Source organism: Perissodus microlepis, chromosome 14 (genome assembly GCF_051167445.1).
Source record: "Perissodus microlepis isolate ML-2025 ecotype Zambia chromosome 14, ASM5116744v1, whole genome shotgun sequence".
Taxonomy (NCBI): Eukaryota; Metazoa; Chordata; class Actinopteri; order Cichliformes; family Cichlidae; genus Perissodus; species Perissodus microlepis.
Genome location: NC_140474.1, coordinates 3465236 through 3480120, shown reverse-complemented (window position 1 = coordinate 3480120; position 14885 = coordinate 3465236).

Sequence of the window (14885 nt, the reverse complement as noted above, 5' to 3'; positions counted from 1 at the left end):
TGTTACGTCTGTGGCCTCACATTTATGAGAGATAAGAAGTCGTCCTTACATCTGGGTCAGTGGTGAGTTTTCATCTTCACAGATACTGTTGCTGTGCTGCTGCACTGTAGCACTGTGGACACTGCAGGCACATTTCAGGCAGCGTTAGTGTCGTTGTCGGCCTGCGTGGTTGTAGAGTGCAAAGGGTTTAAAAGCCACGCAGGAAGGGTGTGACAGAATTTCAAATGGGTGATAATGGTGCAGATTTTTAAACAATTGTTTTGGGGGAATTATTGATAGTGTTCTATTATTATTCATCTACAGGCCTATTCATGTTTACAGCTTGAAAAGGGCTGTAGATGACTGAGGCACAGATGAAAAGGCAGGTCAGTGTTCAGGCCATAAAAATAGCTTAAAGACTGAGTGAAATACCTGAATGGTGAGTTTGACGATTGTGCTATTTGCTGCGTGAAAATGCAAATGTCCTCTGGAGCTCACATTAGCCTGTTTGGAACCTTTTTTCTATATGCAGTAATCGCTAACTAGTAATCATCACACGTGTTGCCTCCCGTAGACTCTTTCCAGGCAGCTCTGTCGCCTCAATCACAAAGAGTATTTCCAGTTATGCAAATGCATCTGAACCAGATTATTTCCTCTGTTTTCCACTTCTGTTTAAAGACAACTGTGAAAAGTATCCCCACTTGATTTTACTGGAACACCAAAGCTCACATATAAAAATGGCTTAAGAAAAAAGAACTACAATTACCAAAGTGCATTAAAGTAAGAAACATCTATTTTCTTGGCCATACATGTAAGTCAGGTAAAGACTGTGCTTTGAAATCCTAGGATACATCCTTGATTCGATTTTCAGAATATAAGGGCCAATGCATTTATAGCCTTTACTCCTCAGAAGTGGAAATTATGGTCAGTTTGTGTGGGTCTGCAGATTGAGAGGTTGTGGGTAACATACACATACATAACTACATGCATTTCTCAAAAGAAAGCCAGCAGTGTATAACCTGAGGGTGTTGGCAACATGGCAGGTAAATGCTGATTGATTAAAAACTTGACTTGAACAGGACAGTGAGTTCACCACAAAGGGGAAGAAACCCCAAGAAATAATGAGAAGCACAGATGGAAATCATTACACAAAACAAACTGTCCACTACAGTCACTTCTTATGTGTGGGAGGAGCTAAGCTGAAGGACCAACAATGTCACAACTGAGATGCAACAAAAAAAGACTTGATATTTTTTGTCTCCATTTGTAACTTTTTCTCTTCCTGTAAAAGCACTGATGTCTGAGTGGTGACACCTGTTGTTCAGGAGAATACTGCAGTAAGTACTTGCACTCTTAACGCTGGGGTAAATGGGGCGGAGATGTGGTGATGTCACTGTTCATGTTCAACACAGACAACACAGTGTGGACCGTGCTGTTACCTTCAGCAGTGATAAGTACCCAGAACTGTGAAGATGTCTGCAGTAGACAGTTTCCTGCTGTGCGCCACATTTGAGGAATCTTGTTACTTAAACACACTCTGTGTTTAAAAACAAACAAAAAACAAAAACTCAAAATAATCCCAGGCAGCCAAAATCAAATAAAAATGTATGAAAATCTATAAACTGAAATGAACAATGTAACTGTTTGTGTCTGACATGGAACGAATTTGAAACTGATTACAGCTTTTTCCATTGATAAGTTAAAGGTGAGATTTAGAAAGGATAGTTCAAGGTCATTAAAAATTAAAAATAGATGCGAAAAAAATTAGTTAACTGTAAAATAAACACGTAATCAAAAAATCAACTAGACTAATGCTATCACCGAACAGAAACAGGTAAAATCCTGATTGTGAAATTAATGGAAACAAATGTGAAATGAAAACAGACAAAAGAAAGTTTAGAACATAAATGAAAAAAAGTGCATTTTCTTAAGCTTTGTTGTTGTTTGTGGCTTTTAGATCTGAGTGACAGTTACAAACACAAACTGTAAAGAAAACACGTCTTATCACAACGCCTCGCCGATGCAGTACGTTACTGTAGCAAGCGTGTGTGTGCGTGTGTGTGTGTGTGTGCGTGTGTGTTCAGGGGTAAAACTGTAATTCAGTGTGGTTTCCTCCCTGTGGTCATCAGGTTAGGTAAGACTTTCGTTATGCCTTTCCCCCCTTACACCCCCCTCGCCCCCATTTTTTCAGATCAGTACATGAATCTGTTGCCTCTCCTTATTTTCCTCTCTCTCCCTCCGTTGCTGTGGTCTGGCCTTCTGAGTGACACAGCAACTGAATCTATTCTTACATAACCAGTGTAACTGTCTGTGGGTGTGGGGTATGTGTGTGTATGTGTGTCTGCTTTAGTGGCTGTTTCCTTGTGTATTTTTGCTGTTACAAAATGGTGGTTAAACTAATAACCCACAACACGAGTGCAGAGGTGAATATCTTCATTGCAAATAATTGTACCCACAGAGTGGATTCATCTTAAAGCCGGCTGTCGGGGTTAGACCAGGGCAGAGGTAGTTCTGTGGAAAACGTTAAGTCGAATTACTGTTAGAAAAGAACACACAACTGATAATGTTGTGTTGGGTTGTGTGCATAAAAGTACCACAAAATGCTACAAAGAGGAGAACTCTCAGCTCTGCACAGCCGGTGTGAAGTGGGTGTGAAAGCTCCATTATCCGTTTTGGTTACAGATAATGGTTCTCGCAGACTTCCTGAATCCAAAAAAGGTGTGTGAGGAGGGGATTTCCAAACTACACCACCATCCAGCATGCAGGGTGAACCGCATTACTGAGACAGAGTGCACGAGTTTATATTCATTCATTTATTCATATATTTAGCTGTTGTTCTGTTTAAATACCATAATGCATGAATTAATGGAACACTTGTAAAAACAAAAAACCTACTTCTAATCTTTTTATTAAAATTATTTATTTTAACATAAAAAGACCCATTATAGATAAAATATTCAAAGCTAGCATTTGACCAAAGTCAAAGTGTTAGTGTGCAGCGCATGATATCTTCCTCTGTAGATAACAGAAAAGAGCTTTTCTGCTCTTTCTGCAGTGTATTCACTCTGCCCACAAAACGCTGCAGCACTTATTTAATTTTTTTCTGCTGTGAAATTATGATCCTTAAATGGTTTACATTGTAATTGCGAAGCTTTGTGCTTTCAGATGACGTGTAATTTGATTCAGAATGGGCCAGCAGCAGTGGGATTTTCATTTGGTGTGTTGGGAGGATAATTAGTTACAGATGAGGCAGAAAATACATCTTAAAAATTACCTTATGAACTGATATAGAGCTTTGAGTGGACTTATACATGTGTTAGGAACTAGTATCGGGGGTATGTTCCCACAGTCATGGTGGTGGGTTACGCTCTGCTGGCCGAGTCAGTTAGCAGTAGTTTGGGTGGAGATGAGGGAGGGGCAGGTTTACAGAGGCTGGCAAAAACAGTAAAACAGAGGTTGGTGGTTAGGTCGTATGTTTTCATTATGCTGACAGCCAACACAAACATGGGACGTGACATGTGTCAGTCAACACTGCTGATACTTTGACAGCCCGCTGGTGTGTGCTCTGAAAATACAAGCTGTACGCAGTTCTAGAATAACTCCGAGTGAACATGCATGCAATGTAGATTAGTTTTTGCTTTGTCACATTCACACACACAGTGTCGCTGCCTCTCTCTCTCTTGCACACACAGACCCAGCATGGTTTTCAGCCCCCTGTCTGAGCCTGTCTTGGCCTCTTTGTCGAAGCCAGCGGGACAAGAGCCCCATTGTCCCGAGGCTTCTCCATATGTTCCCATATTCATCTCAGTGAAGCTTTATGGACAATACCGGCACACAGGATCTGATCAAACTGTCCTCTGAGGCTTAAGCCAGGACAAGAGCTCACCAGAAGCCTCACGTGGCTGTACTGCAGTGAACTGCAAATAGTTGAACAACTGATCACTGAAGCTGGTCCCGGCAATAGTGAAAGTTGGCTATTTGATGATAACACAGGTTTATGTACTTTTAGATGACAAAGGTCTCTCCACCTTCAGCCATAAGTAATCCTAGTCCTGTGTTTTACATTTTTGACGTCTTTAGATGTCTATTTTATTTTGTACCCTTGAGACTTTGGACGAAAAAATAAATACAAATTTGGAAATCAAATATTTTGATAGTGTTGGGGGTTCCTGCTCAACATCTATGAGTACTTTAAGCTCAGGGGGTTAATGTCATGACTCAGACTCCAACACTCTTGGTGAATTAGTCCATATGAATGAATCTAATAAAGAATACATTCTAACATAAGCATAATTTTTAGCGTGCTCGTTATTTTATTTTCAAGATTGGAATGAGTTTTTACATAAAATCAGTCTGGGAGTTTTTGTATTCTTTCATGCAGCTCTGTTGGGTAGAGGGACGTCTTTTCTTACAGAAGCTCATGCTGTTTAAATTGAATAACCACGTTTACTAAATTAGACTCACAAATGCCTTCTGACCGCAGCGGACCATTGGGCACTTGTGGATGCAGACAAATAACTCTGGTGTACGACAACAAGGGGTCAAGTTACACATCAGGGTTTTTTATGGGTTGCTAAACAAAGGTGTAATTTTTTTAGTTGCAATTCTTAAAATCTTCCTGTGCATTCAGAGTCAGTTGTGTGCTAAAAGAACAAAGATTATTCAGACTACCTGTGAGCATCCTGGGGGTTATCAGGTGGTAAACGAGACACTATTGTCAGACTTCTTTGAATCTACTCTTAAACGCTTAGAGCACATCCTCTTTGGAGCAGCAGTGTTCCACATAAAGTCGCTGGGATTTTAACTACCTAAATAAAATAAAAAAACAATTAATGGTTTTGATATTCATCCTGCCATCCTCCCTCTCACCGCCCTCCATTGTCATGGACGTAGGCTCTTTTAGGTCATTTCCATTTCAGGGTGGATCTGAATAGTCATCGTGTGACTTGTTTACAAGGATATAGTTTGTTGTTTGTGGTGGTGGACCCACTGCACCCACTTCTTTAACCCAGCTGATTTGACTTGTTTGTTCCTTCCTGGCTCGTATCCCTGTTTTATGTCTTTTCCTTCTCATAGAATAAAAAAAACAACATTTGTCATTCATTTGTCGTTAACACATCATTAGGTTTCATAGTTAGTGCTAACTGCGGATCATTTTCACAACCTTTTCAAACTGTATGACAAAACTGGTGACTGCAGAGGACAGAGTGTTTTCTACTTTGTGTGGCTAAAGATTTTCCTCCTGTGGCCTTTGGCACAAGTACAAACACTGGTCATGATAGCGTAGATGATTTTGTGTGCTCTGTGTGTGTTTTTGTGTCATAGCGTCCGAGCTCAAAGTAACACGTAATGCTTTGACAACGATAAGAACAGATTTGAACATGATAGTGTCAAAAATGTTCATAGATCAGTCTTGAACTCATATTTGCATTTAAAATAAAAAGCAGGGTAAAAAAAAGAGCATTAAAGGTGGGTGTGGTCACACCTATGAGCACTACTTTATACACTCATCGACATGTTGATGGGCGTGTCTAATGTGATCCAATATGAACATAGTTTCTATTTATCCTTTTATTAATGAAAGTACCATTTTTAGACATGAACTTAAATTTTTACAGTATCAATAGTAATAGATATAAAAAGGTGTACAGGATTTCATTCATTTGTTGTGCATATATGATGGAGGAGATTAGACACCTTTGTCTTTTTTCAGAACATTATTTTTTATGCAAAAATGAGAACTCAAGCATTGAGAAGCAAAGGAAAAGTAACACATACACCTAGCTTCAAGGCTGATGGAAACAACACATCAGATGAACTGGAGAACAGACACAGATTTTGGACTTTGTTATGAAGACAAAAATTATCCATGAATGTTTTTGTTTTTTGGCTGAAACTTGAGAACTGGGAATCGTCTATTTTTGGAGTAATATTTTCTGTAGATTTAATATTTTGGTTTAGTGCTCAAAGGTACTCAAGATGTTAAAAAACAACTATTAATTCATTAATTGAAAAAGAAAACATTTTTTATTTAATTGCACATGAACCAACAGATAACAAAGTAGCTCACTGCACTAAAGAGACATTTTCAAAACTGAAACTGTGGAAAAATTAGAATTAATAATATCCTTATCATTCGTTCTGTGGTGGAGCCATTGAGTTCTTTTTGTACCCAGGGAATAAACTCGACACAAACACGACTCTGTCAGCAATAATAAAGCACACAGCAACTCTATCTGCTTTTAAGCTGGTGATTTATGGGACCTTTTCGAAGGTGCCAGGAAATATTTCCAGCCCTGATAGGAGTGAAACAGTTTTAAACGGCCGATTAAAGTGAAAAGTTGTTGAGATTAATGGTGACTACAGTTGAGAAATGAACGTGTCGTTGATGCTGAGAAACAAATGGTGACCCAAGGATGTTGGTGGCTTTTATACAGAGGTGGATAAATCACTATACAGGGACCTGACTCTTGTGAGGTCACACCAACAACTGTGTTAGGACAAGCTGCTAAAGGAGGATATTTCACTTTGTCTTGGCCTTGTTCCATCCACAAAGCAAGTTTCCTCTCTTCTAATTGTGCTCCCAGCCTTTGGAAAATGGCTGTAAAAGGGAGATTGATGGTTGCCTTCCTGTAAACAGCTACTGGGATTTAAAATAATAGTGGTCACTCACCTCTAACCAGTGCACAAGTTTATATTTTAAAAGGACTAAGAGACAAAAACGACAAAGGGATACTGAAAGAGTCATTTATTTTCATTAAATCTACTGATTAAAACTGAAGATTCATCTTTAGATTCAATTCAATTCAAGGTTGGGAATCCCAACCCAGTCTTTGTTTCATTTCAGGTACCTGTACCTGTGAATCTATGAATGCACATTCTGTTTCATTTCTTGCTCATACCTGCAAAGGTGGACGCTCTAATCTCTGTAAACCAGGACTGTGTTTCCAGCTCTTGTCTGCTTTTAGTCTCTTACTGACCAAATCAAATTCAAACCACCCTTGGTTGCAGGTAAACGAATCTGATGCAGACAAATGAGGTCACATGCTGGTTGAAATAATTGAAATTGTTTCAGTTGTTGAAATAATCAGCTATACGCTATTATTTTGTTAAAATTTCCTTTTTAAAAAAATGCATCTTTACTCTTAAAGTATGAAAATGAAGTCTTGAACCAGTTTTCTGTTGACTTTCCCCAAAAACTGTCTGTAGCCCTAAAAAGGCTAATCTAGCCATTCAATTCTTAGAGTGCGGAGCATCCCGTTAACAAATTCAAAAAGCCTTTTAAAGAAAATCATAGCAGCATGAGATGTGTTTGCAAAAGCTATGTATAAATAAACCACAAGATTTCTTGAACAATCTCCTCTGAACAGAGAGACAAAGTAGAGATGTTTGACAATAATATAGTGCGCCACATTTGGTGAAAACATATCAGCACAAACACTGTTCAAATGTGACAAACTGGGCTTGTTTTGCAGAAGCTGGCGTCATCTGGACGTAGCGTTGTCAGTGGGAGAAACGTTTCATCATCATCCAGGTGACTTCTTGAGTCTCAGCTGACTGCAGCTTTCCAACCGTATAAACAGGACATTTGTACAATAACTGAAACCAGACCACTGAATAAACAATGGGCTGTGAGGTCAGTTGGGGAATGGCTGCAATCACAGCATTGTAAGATGGTGACAGATGTACCCTTAGGCCCCCTCCTCGATTCAGAGATGGTCTTTCCCTTTTCACGTAAATGGCCTCCTTGACTCCGCCCTCAAACCAGCGTTCCTCCCTGTCCAGGATGTTACATCCTCATGATTGAAAGAGTGTCCACTGGCCTGTAGGTGTGACTAGACTGCAGAGTCCTGGCCTGACGAGGTAGCTCTTCTATGTTGTGCCAGCCGCTTTGCCAGAGGTTGTTTGGTTTCCCCGATGTATAAGGATTGGGCAACAGACTACATGATCAAGGAACTGACCTCACAGCCCATTGTTCATTCAGTGGACTGGTTTAAGTCTTTGTGTAAATGTACTGTTTTAAGGTTGGATGCCTGCAGTCAGCTGACACTGAAGAGGTCACTTGGATGAATGGCGAATGTTTCTCCCTCTGAAAACGCTACGTCCAGATTAACAGAATCAACCTTTGGCCATTTACTTACCTGGATGATTGAGAATGCATCAAGACATATACGTACATATATATACATACATACATACACTCACACACATGTGTCCAGTAGCAAGAGCTTGACTGAAAATGGGTCAGGAAACAGGACGAGCACAGCAGCAAAAAGCAAATAAAAATCAAGGTGGTTTAGTGGCCTATTCAAAATGCTGTAGCTGTGCATAAATGAATTCCCACAAACCTCAATGAACTAAACACACAAAAATTCCACAATGATGTGAGAGTCTGATAATGTCATACAGAAAATGATTAATTCATCTTACTGCTGCTAAGGGCTGCAGGATTTTTTGTGTTTTAGAAGGAAGTAAAACCGGGTCATCGTTCAGTTCAATTGTGACTGATGTAAATAACTTCAAGAACTCAGTTTGATAGGTTCTTTAATCGAGTACAGTTCACTGTTTCTCCTCTTGAAGGCTCTTCATGTTCTCTTTCTGCAGGCTGTCATTGTCATCAGGTCCACAGCCACAGCCGTTTTCCCTCCTTCTGATCCTCCACTGGACCACATGGCTCCTTAAATCCTTTGAATTGACTAACTGCACTTGATCCCCACTATGCATGCACACACACATACACACAAACACACAGCCAATGCATCACAGCACCGCTTTCATCTCACTCTCCTTTTCTCCCCCAACAAGGAATCCCCGACTTCCCCTCTTCATCTCAGTCTTGAGGAGGGAAGCAGCAGCTGGTCCTGCTTCCTGGAAGAATGTCATGTCTAAAGAAAGAAAGAGTGAGTGGGGGGGTTAAGAGCGTCCACTGGATTATACTGTGACAAAAGAGTGGACCCCCTGCTGTTGTAATTTTCCCGCCAGTCAGTTTCCTGTTTCCTGGAATCTGGCAACATCTCTCTCTTTCTTTCTCTCTCTCTCTCTCTCTCTCTCTCTCTCTCTCTCTCACACACACACACACACACACACACACACACACACACACGCACACAGATGAACCATTTGGTGCCAGCTGCCCACTATGATGCAACAACAGAGTGACCAGCAAGCCCTCGGGGCATCTGGGTAATAAAGACTTCTTTTCATTGAGTCCCTGGGAACATAATCCATACATTATTTTATCGCATTGCTTTGAAATCGCTTTAAAAAACATGCGGACAGGGAATCTGCAGAATCCTATTTATCCTGTGACAATAATAAAAAGATTATTGTCGACACTGATGCTGACTCTCAGTGTTCAGCACATGGTTTAAAGGTTGTCAGCATTTTGGACAAAGACCTGTTCAAAACACATTTAAATCTCTACTGCTCTGAATTATTTGCAATTTATTTAGCAAAGCTATTATTTTAAAAAGTCATCTTATAAAACTTTTAAATACAAACATTCAGAATTTATACATGGTCTCTAAAACATTCAGTAATCTTTCATGTTTGAGATGCACTGATAAGATTCATTATCTTTCTGCTGTGATCTACATAATGCCTTTTTACTTTAAGTTTAGTTCTGTGAGGATGATACAATGTATTTTTAAAGTAATTAAAGGTGCTCCATCAGCTGCATCATAACTATACCAAAAATAAAAGGCACAAACGGGCACTAGCCAGTAATATTATCCCCAGGGTAACCTGATAAAAAGTACAGAGCCTAATGTAACTCCAGGATAAAACTGATGAAGTCTGAGGCTTTCAAGGTGGTTCTTCAAAGGACGTACTGTAAGATTGGCGCACTGCTTATCTAAGCTGTACAGGATATCCACGCTAATGATGTCAACAAGTTAGAGCAGCAACACAAAAAACAGGTAAAAGAGAACATGGCCAGTGTGATGTCACCCGCGGGTTTTGAACTCTGCATTTTGAAGCTTGAACATAAGTTTGTTTTTGTTGTTGTTGTTGTTGTTTTTTTTACCACTGTTAGCTTTTTGGATGAGATGACCATATTTGGATGAGCGGGTGGAGTGTGATGTTATTAGCTAATGCGCTTACGCTTATTTAGGTACAATGCACAGACACACAAATGTGCTAACTAGTTCCATGTAACAGGCTAATAAAACATTAACATTTCACTCACCAGAAAAAACCCCACAAACTTCTTGGCCAATCTGTGCCAGATAGGAACTTTTTATTTGTCAGATGATTTCATTCGAAACGCTTCAAAAGGCACGAACAACACAAACATAGCTGTCTTTGTTAGAGCCAGCCTCAAGTGGCTGTTAGAGGAACTGCAAGTTTGTGACGCTTCTTGGTTTCATTCTTCTGCCTCAGAGGCCGCTTGGCCCTGCCTGAGCGGCTCAAACGTGACTGCAGTGTGCTTCATCTAGATTAGCAGTGTTGCCTGTTTTTGATTGTAAAGTAAAGCATTAAAAAACAGGTTGGTCTTGACATTGTTATTGTACCAGAAGCATTATATGACTGTGGCATTTTTATATCAATTTATAGCAATATTTGTGTAAAAAAAATATGGTCTTAAATATTACAAAATCTGCAACTGAATGTTGCTAATTGGAGAGACTGTAGACCACATGTGTTCTCATACTTATCCTTGTCATTTCTACGGCCCTCTCATTCGCATCTTTTTAAAAAGGTGATTTTAACCTCAATAAGACTTTTACCTGTATCAATATCAAATAAATATGATGCACATAGCAGAGTTCACCAGTAATGAGAGAAGCAGGAAAGAAAGCTACAACAACACACCATGCATTGGTTTTGACTTCAGCTCACTTCTTTGCAGCTGGCTGAAGGTTCAGCTAGAACTGTCTCAGCCAGTGAGTTCAGGCAGCTGCAAGCCTAACCAGCATGTGGAAAAAGTAGTTATGTTGCTAACTAGCATGACAGCTAGCAGATATACATGGGATGACATACATGTTAGTTTATCTGATTTCGGCTCTCATAGCGGGACGGGCAGTAGGCGGGGCCAGATACTGTATCTGCCCTCTAAAGCGCCGATGTCTCTGATATTTTGGTGTTAATTCTGTCACACAGGAGGAAGTGGTGACATGTCATCCCTTGTGCTATTGTGTAAACTGTGGTCATACAAATGGTAGCTCCTTGAAGCTCTGACAAATGTCTCTTTAAAGGACAAACAACCCAGACTGAAAGGTGCTGCAGCTTAAAGTACATTTACAAATGCATGAACATCAGGATGATGTGCAGACACTCAAATGTTCAACACAAATGTCTTTCAGGACAAATGCCTGCGTCCATGACACACACACACACACACACACACACACAAACCTCCAATGCCAAACTGTCAACTGCCACAACTGGTGGCAGGCAGCTAAGGAAGGCGTGTGAGACAGACTGGACCTTGTTTGCTCCAGACAGCCCCAGTCTTCTGTTGCAGTGTGAAGAAACACACACACACACACACACACACACACACACACACACACACACACACACACACACACACACACACACACACACACACGGTGTTGGTTTGAGTCTAAGAGGTGTTGTTATTTGCTAAATGAGACCAGTCTCCTCAGCAGCTGCTGCAATGTTATTTTAACAGGGGATGTGTGTGCATGTTTGTTTGTGTGTGTCTAAGTGTGTGCATGCACCTCCTGCCTTTAATTCTTGTGGCTGAAGCTCTTTTATTCCTACATTTCAGTCTGGATCAGATAGGAGAGAGTGTCTTATAGTGGTTTAGTAGGATCTTTAATCACCTTTAAGCACAAACACCACTGCACCTGTAAACTCTTAAAAAAAAGTCCTAAGAACAAAATGCACGTCTCAGCTGTGTAAACTCATCACATCCTTTTGTCACATCTATCAGAAACCAAATCAAGTTGTTTGTCTTAAACATAAAGAAAACATTTCAAAAACGTACATGTTGTGCAGTTTGTTCTGTGCTCTGGTTTGAATTACAATAAAGCATCTCGTGAATGCGATGCTGAGACAATCTGGGAAGCCCCCGTCATGGGGCTTTCCCCGAAGCAGGAGAAAGGACACTTAATTTGATCAGATAAAATGAGATTTACATGCTAAACACAATACAGCCCATTTTATATATCTGGAACTAGTTGGAAACATGTACATTATAGCCAATACTTCACCCAGAAGCAACAACTCCTGTGGATGGAAGGCAGATAAACCCCACAACAGGGTCTTTGAGAAGTTCCTGGGACCAAATAGAGGAACAGTTCTGGTCATCAAACAAGACATTTGAACAACAACAACAACAATCGAAATAACAATAATCAGAAAATAAAATCTAAAACATGAAACTGCACATTGAAACTTTAGGTTGAGCTTTAAGCTTTATTTCTCACGCAGACCTGCTTTGGTGTCACAGGAATGTTGGCTGTGATAATGTGAGGTCAGAGAGGTTAAAAGTCCTGCCTTTTATATTTTTGGACATAGCTTCATTGTCCACTCACTCTTCCATTCAGCTGCTGCAATGCTATTCAGATGTAAACAATGTATGGTGCGCCTATTAAGAATTACTGAACCCAAACTAAAAAATCCTACTCGCCTTCACTTCTCGTGGTGTCAACACTTTAAACTGGACAGAAATTCTGAATCACTCTTATTATTCACTGATGATGTAGAACTCTATTACACACAGTCAAAGGAAATCAAACATAGTTTAATAGCTCAGCTGTAAATAACATGCATTTAACTTTTGTTCTGTTCATGGAATGAATGTCCCTCAATCATTAGCTGATTTCCATACAACTGTGAATATGGGACAGCATGGAAACATGTCATTGGTTGATTGTCGCGATGTTGCAAAAACACAACGACAAATTCTACGTGTTAGTTTGTAGCATCATCTTTCCAGGTTCCATGGAAATGACTTGTAGCTAGGTGCTTCTTCAACCTTACAGCAAACTAAGATTAAGAGGAAAGTAGAAACTGTATATTAACATATATAAACAGTTGTCATATAGCTACTTTTGTTTAAAATGTGCTATACTGAATCTTGCGGCTGTTATTTGTGATGTACATTTAAATAGCATTATGCCAGCTACTAAGCATTTAAATGATCCAAGTATAAACTACAGCAGGATGGCCACAAATAGAAGCGAATACTAATGAGTGTCTTCAGTCCCATAGTTGTGGTCCTTGTTGTAACATATGATGACCTCAGCCCTAAAGCAATGAAATCAGAATCTTTTTCAGCTTTATTTTTATTAAAGTTTTCTCCCAAGTCAAGTGGCTTTATTGTCATTCCAGGTATGTGCAGTGGTACAGTACACAGTGAAACGAGACAACGTTCCTCCAAGACCATGGCGCTACATATGACAGACAAACACAGGACTACAGAAAGTGCAAGTAAATGGTAAATGTCCTGTATTTGTATAGCGCTTTACTAGTCCCTAAGGACCCCAAAGCGCTTTACACCACCAGTCATCCACCCATTCACACACTGGTGATGGCAAGTTACATTGTAGCCACAGCCACCCTGGGGCGCACTGACAGAGGCGAGGCTGCTGGACACTCTGACCACCACCAGTAGGCAACAGGTGAAGTGTCTTGCCCAAGGACACAACGACCGAGACTGTCCAAGCCGGGGCTCGAACCGGCAACCTTCCGATTACAAGGCGAACTCCCAACTCTTGAGCCACGATCACCCCATGGTGTCCAAACACTGCAAAAAAACCCCAAAACAAAACAAAGACAGTGCAACGCCAGGCAGAACGTAACGATACAGACACAACAGTGCAATAGAAAAGTGCAAAAAACTGAGCGTCGTGCAAAAAGTAGCTAGGTGTATGAAGTTGTGTGTGTGTGTGTGTGTGTGTCAGTCCAGTCACTGAGTGTTCAGGAGTCTGACGGCCTGGGGGAAGAAACTGTTTCACAGTCTGGCAGTGAGGGCCCGGGTGCTCTCGGTACCTCTGGCTAGAAGGCAGCAGGGTGAAAAGTGTGTGTGGGGTGTGTGTGGGGTCCTCCACCACACTGGGGGCTTGGCAATCAGGAAATAAAGAAAATAACCGTTCTAACTGACCCCCATTGAAAAGACATTTTACAAAAAGTTTGGTTTTAAAAAGTCTTTAGGGTTAAGGTTTCTACGTTAGGGTTAGAGGAATGGATAGGATGAACTTCTGGATTTAGAACTAACCCTGACCCTCACAGCAGTTTGTGATACAGGCACAAGCTTTATTTTATTGGTTGCTGGTGCTGAGCGTAAATGACTTTTCATGAGTTTGCTTTTATATGTAAAGATTGAAAGTTTTCATTTGAAGCTTGGAGGGGTTTTGTAGAGAAACCAAATGCATTGAATTTGATGTATTGTAATTAAACTCCATTTTGATGAGCTTTTACTTTTATTATTATTATTTAATTTTTTTTTAAGTTTGCACTATTTTATATGTTGCCCAAGGAGCAGTAACACATCCAACCTGGTGTACATGGTTTGTGTATTAAATATATTCAAATGTTAATTAAAAAAACAAAAAACAAAAGTCATGGTGATGTTCATGTTTAGGTGCAACATGTTTAATGAAGTTCAAGTGAAGCTGAGAATGATGTGCTTGTTGTGAAAGACACTAAACATATTCTACCTTTGAACTTTAGAACATCAACAGTTTCATCAGCCTGAGAAATGAGTGTATTTATGGATGCAGCCATCCAGCCATATCTAACGGAGTCATTACCATAACAAATATTAATTCCCATTGGAATTCATGTCCTCTTTTCTTTTAGTACAAGCCAATAGAGTTGCTGCATCAGTCCACTGAACCGTACTGTTTTTCACTGCTATTGTTCCTGGTTTGTTTTCCGCACCGGGCCTCCAGCGACCCCATTAATCCACCAAAACAAGTTGCTGGAAAAATGTC